This window comes from Falco cherrug, chromosome 3, assembly GCF_023634085.1.
Source record: "Falco cherrug isolate bFalChe1 chromosome 3, bFalChe1.pri, whole genome shotgun sequence".
NCBI lineage: Eukaryota > Metazoa > Chordata > Aves > Falconiformes > Falconidae > Falco > Falco cherrug.
The window spans coordinates 103,327,030-103,333,338 of NC_073699.1; positions in this window are offsets into that span (position 1 = coordinate 103,327,030).

A 6,309-nucleotide genomic window follows, 5' to 3' on the forward strand; every position below is an offset into this window, starting at 1 on the left:
TAACAACCTCCTGCTCCCACCAGGGTCAGCCCTGAGATGGAGCTTACGCCGTCTTCTGGACTACCCTGAGCCCAGAGCAGAGGCAGGCTGGCTGTCATGAAGCTGCTTCTTGGGGCGTGTAAGATCAACCCACCTGGGCATGGGGACCCACCCGTTCCTTCTTGGCTTTTCTAGGGGCTGGCATGCCATGTGTTAAGAGGATTTAGTTTAGCCTACCAGTTTTCAAGTAGTGCAAGGGAAGGGGAGCTGTTTCCCAGCAGGGAGATCAGCCAGGGGTGAGCTGTGCTCCCTCTCACAACACTCACAGCCGTGCCCCCCGGGAGGACCTGGCCAAGGCGGCAGTGGAAGCTCCCATCAGCACTCTCCTTCAAGCAGAACTCAGGGTGCTGAGGGCTTGTGCAGCCAACAGCATTCTTGGTGTGCCTCCGTTATGATAACCAGTTTGTCTTTTTATGCTAAACCCAACTGGTGGCAAACATTTGCACCACACGTACTATTTTACCTTCTACTTGTTGCTACCTTCTCTCCCTTTTAATGCATGAGCAAACAGAGGCACTTAAAACCCAGGTGGCTTGGTGGCTTGCTTTAGATGCTCTATCCCAATGGAAATGCAGGGCCCATAGCTGGCAGCTGCCGGCTTTTCATCCTGTCTTCACATTGTTAGACCATTTTTTGCTGCGAGCACATCCCTGCAGAGCATTACAGAGACTGCAGCAGTCATGGAAGTTATTCCAGGGGTAGTGCACAGGCTGGGATGGGTGGTCCCACAGTGTGACACCCCTCCTCTGCCTGCCCTGGATCCAGCCTGGCTCTCTGTCTGACCTGCCCCTTTGCCAGCGGCTGCCCAAAGCCAACGGACCTGAGCAGTCACCCCCCGATGCTGCTGCACCCAGAAACTGATTATTGCTGCAGTACACTATACTTTGCCTTAGAGTTCGGGAAGGGTGAGAAACGGCCGTGCAGAAAAGAGACAGAGGCAAAAAAACCTACAAAAATAAACTGCAGACAATATCCCATTGATACAGTGTCTGGGTCTGGCACTGTAATTCAGGTGACACACGAAGGAGGGAGGAAAGCCCTGGCCCTCAGAGCAGCCTGTCATTTCCACCGGCACTGCCTGCGCTTCCCTGCCTCCTGCCATCGCCGGAGCCTATGGAGGTGCCTTCAGAGGGCATTTTTGCTTCTGCTGCTTTGCCCACTCTCTCATTATGGCGAGACCGCACTGCCACCCCCATGCTGCTGCGTCTGCTGGGGTGCTGCAGCGGGAGCTGGGGACCATGCTGCATGCGTCCAGACCTCACCCCGAGGGCTGGGCTGGCAGCCGCCTGAGCAGGGCTGTATGCACAGATGGCTCCTGCCCCTGTTGAGTCACCCCACTGGCTACTTCTTTCTTGTTGCTTTAGCTAAATCAGGAGATCTGCCCTGCCTTCGCTGGGCTACTTGGCAGCTGCTGAGGAGCCTGGTCTGTGCCAGCTGGTGAGGGGCTTTGCTTGCTCTCAGGCTGGAGTTGCTGCAGTCGAGAGAACGGGCAAAGCACACACGAGGAGAACTGCAGCCTTGTATATCTGTCACATAAAACTCAGAGCCCCCAGTCTGGCTCTTTATCAATTATTAGCCCGCTGCTAAAATAAGAAAATAGATTTCATAAGTGTGTTTCTGTTCCACACACCAGACAGATAGTCTGGCTGAATGATTTATGGGTGCAAGTTAGTGCGTGTGCATGTGTATATGCGCATATGGTTCAAATCCTATAAAGCAGAGTCCTGCCTGTGTGTGCGTGTGTGTGTATTTAATGCTTTATATGGTACATCATTCCTTTTTCATCTGTGTCTGTCTGGTTTTCTTGGGCAGCGCCAGTTAAATTTTTCTTTTCTTTTTTTTTTTTTTCTTCTTTTTTTCATTTCACATGAATCGTGCAGTGGAAGCCAAGAGCATCTGCCAACTCTGCTGTCCCAAAAATAAAAGTTTACACTCTTCTAGAAACAGTTATCTCCTCAGCGTAGTCATGGTCAGGCACACCCACACCCATCCCTTTCTTGAAGCTGAGGCCGAATTTAATAATGTGCTTGGCTGCTTTTTTTTTCCTGACTTAAAATGTCAAAGATTGAAAATACCTTTTTTTAAGAATGCAGAGGATTTAAGTGGTCCCAGGGCACGCACTTGCTATTGTAAGTGTGCACAAAGGAGCGGACTGCCCTCCTCCACACTGGCAGCTGGGAATGGCACCGCAGACGCCAAGGGCGAAGCTGGGTGCAGGGGCAGGAGGGTCACCCCACCAAATTAAAATTCCTCTCTTCTCTCATCTGTGGCAAATGGGCTGGTACGATTTTCAGATTTCCTTGAATTTTTCATTTTGGTTTTTGAGGGGACGACTCCTTTTTCCACACCCTCAGTTTACTCAGAGGAAGTAAGCAACCGTTGCTTTCCCCCCGATGCCAAGTGCCACGGAGAGCCAAGGAGGGAGAGCGGCACGGCCGAGGGCGGCTGGCGTCCCTGCCCGCCAGCACAGCAGGGAGGGCCTGGGAAGTGTCGTGCAGGACACAGCGTCCGCTCTTGAGCTATACTTGCCCCGTGCAACTTGTTTTCTAAGTCACTTGGCAGAGAAGTAGCTATTCAGTGTTGCTGCCATAGGTATTTCAGAAACGGTGCTTTTAGTAAGAGATGGCAACAGCCCATGAAATGCCCGGTTCAGACAGGAAAACATAACTTAGAAAATGAATGGACAATCTGTTCTCCCCAGTCACGCTCATTTCCACCTGTACAATACCTAGACAGCAAGTGAGGTTCTTTTAAAGCAACAGTAAGTCCGGAATGCAAAGTGACTTCTACCACTGCCGTTGTAAAGAGCCATGACAAAACATATTCCTCCTTGGCTTGCAAGACCCCCACATTTATTTCTCTCAGTTTAGGCGCAGTACTTTCAAGTTCCCATAACATGAAAACTCCTTGAACAGCTGATTCTAATTTTTCTCTCCATGACTTCAAGCAATTGTAGCTCGATGGGTATTTTTAAGCTTCCAAGGTTGAATGTTTCTCAGTTACAGGAGTTCCTCCACGTGGTCAGAGCTGCAAGTGGTTTGAAACCAGGGGTCATGGTGACTGAGGAGCTTTTTATGTTTTTCGCTGCCCAGGTGATTGCCAGCTGGGTGAGACCATTGGGTGTACAAGTCACTGACAACAGAGATTTGTCAAAGTACCTGAGGAGGGTGTTGTGATTCTTCATGATGGCTGTCTAGTGGGGTTGTTGGTTCATTGCCGTTGCAGAAAAGGAGGTGTGTGTTTAAGCCTCTGGGGACACCAGTTAATTCAGCATCAGTTTCAGGATTTTTTTTCCTGGGTAAGCATTGGAGAACAAAGCTCCAGAGCAAAAGGATGTCTTTTCTATTCTACAAAGCAATATTTTCGGCACTGTAGGCTCCATTGGAAGATATGCTTTAGTGCTTGTGCCTGTACTCAGCCTTTGCAAAGGTAACATTGTCTTGGGTTGTTATTACTTAGATTTTTCACGAAGAGACAAGACTTGGGTTACAAATTTGTAAAAGGCAAGTACCAAGTTAGTCTTGGCACATTTAGAAACCTGGATAAATTAACTTTCTCAATCACAGGAGAGTTGCATATTTTGTACAAGCAGCAGCTTGGATTCAAGGCAGCTCTCCGTCTAACTGCCTGTTTTGAGGACTGGGTTGAACTGAACCACCCTAGTTGTAAATTAGCAGATGCCATACATAGATTGTGAAAATCCAGAGCGATCCAAGCTGAGATGAATGTTGCCGTTTGACTGTAGACCAAGTGTCCCTTTAGGCATGCATCTATGCTCTGAGCTGCTGCCTGAGAATGGTTTTCTTTTTCCCTTTACAATAAACCTGGGCTTCTAACTGAGGTTCTGCATGGTACTTAAATTAGATGTCTAGAGGAAATGATATGAGTAGCGATCTGAATGTGTGACTCTGCATATGACTGTATAGCACAGCATCTTGCCTGTAATGGTTAATAGCTGCTCATCTTTCCCAGTTCTTTAACATCCTATCCATGTTTCATTGACCTTAAATGTGTAGCATTTTTCAAGGGGGATTATTTGTCCCTCAGAACATTTTTGGTTTAAATGGAAATGGTAAATGTTGGGCTGAATCCTTCTGTTCGTCGTGGCTGGAGCGTACAACAGATAAAGTTAGGGAGACTGTGTGAGTATTTAGAGTGCGAGGATCAGTAAGCAGACTCTTAATCAAATTTCAGTCTCTAAGAGGTTTTCTGTGGTGTTTTCCTGTGAAAGGTGTCCAATATTGGTTTCATTTGGAGGTATAGCCATCTTTATATAGCAACCCATTGACATATTGGTGGTTAGAAGGAGTGTGGGCATTACATTTGAGTGCTAGCCCAACATCCAGAGGTTGGTTTCCTGCTATGGGGCATCTCTTGGCAGTTTGATTACTCTCTCTTCACTGCTTCTGTCCATCAGAGGGCATGAAATATGTTAAAGGCTGTCATTCCAAAGGCCAGACAGGTTGTTGTCTAACATCTTGGCCTCAAATGTTGAAGAGAGGGCAGTGGGTATCTGAATGTGGCATCTCCACCTCAGAGGTGGATAGTTAGGGCAGATAACCTGGTTGGGCCAGGATATTCCAGTGAAATAGCAATCAGTGATGTTATAAGCTTGAGCATTGGAAGGAATAGGCCTAGGCTAGTACTAGAGTCATAGAAATAGATTTGTGCAGATAATATTGCTGATAAGCTGCAGTACCTCTTAGGTGAAGGCAAGCCCCTTGGACCAGCCATCCTCCAGTAACCAAACCTGGCTTTCACCAGTGCTAGCTGTGGGCTAGTGGTAAAAGATGATGAGTTATGAGCTTACCCTGAGCAGAAGGGTCCATGCTATCAGTATGGTCGATTAGCTTCCCTTTGAGAGCTCTATCAGGGTCACCGAGGTGGGTTCCCATTTTGTGAGTTGCAATGTTCCCCAATAACTTCAGGAAGCCTTTACCTAAGCAATCAGGGAAGGCCACAACAATCAAAGCTGAGGTAATGCATAGGAAAAAACCCAATACCTGGAATGCCACTTGTTTAAAAGCAGTTTGAATAGCATAATGCTGAGCTAACCCTTCACCTCTGTGCTCTTAGGAGGCTGCTGAGCTGCACTCAGGGACTAAGGCAAGAAACCGTGCTCGTGGGTGGCATGGTGCGGTGGAGAATGGCCATGAGCTGGAGCTGAGGTCTGCCCTAACAGTGCCATAAGAGCCTTCCTGCAAGAACGTGGGACTTCCGCAGGCATGGGCTACTATGAGAGCCCAAAAGCTGATGGGAAGGGTGGGTGGCCAGAGGGAAGCCAACTGCAGTGCACAATAATGTGTTTTGTTAAACCTGAAAAACCAGGGAGCTGTCTAGGATAGAGACCAATTGCTGATGTCTCTCTCCTGGTATTTTATCTATTAATATCTATTTATTTACACAGTGATATAAAGCACTCTTGTAATTAAAACTGATCAGCATGGAAGGAGAGACTGCTGCTGGGTTGTGATAGCATCTCTTAAGGAAAAACCCTCCAGTTTGCAAATGCTGAAGATGGAAGCTTTCCAGTGTCTGTATGACGATATGACAAGCTGTTTTATACCTGAAATTACCACTGAATGTGTTTTTTGAGAGAGGGCAGGTAGTTACCAAAGAGGTAGCCTTCTCTTGGCTTCTTATGATGTCTCATGAAGTGGTTAGTGAACCTGAAATTTTAGATTCACTGACTAATCATGCATCTGGTGATCTGAATGAAGAACAGCATACGTGTGAGAAACTGAAAGACATGTGTCACCACTAAAATCCAGTGACTGGGGAAGAGTCACAAGTAATGCTGAAGCCACGGTGAGACAGATAAAGAGAAGGAAACAGAAAGCCCTACAAAAATGGCAGTACTTACACATTTATTCCACTATATATATCTGTATGGTACATATATATGAACATATATGTGTGTGTATGTGTATATACTTTGGCAACAAATCTTTTTGTATGTGAAAAGTCTGCCCTGGAAACTATCAAATATCAATTTTCTCTGGGGAGTATACATGAAGGAAGGGAGAAATAAAACTTTCAAAAGTTGACAGAAACTGTGTACACATCTAAGATTCTAAGGGTGATTGCTCCCTACAGTTACTTATTTTAACAGTCTGCATCAGGGTGCTGTGGAGTATGAAAGATGTCTTCCTCCCCTTTTTGTAACTATTTTATGCTCAGATAAGTACAGAGCCAGTCTGCAGCTTTCAAAGCTGATACAAGAAAAAATGCTATTAAAAAAAAATCAGCCCTTTTTTTCTTTTTAAGAAA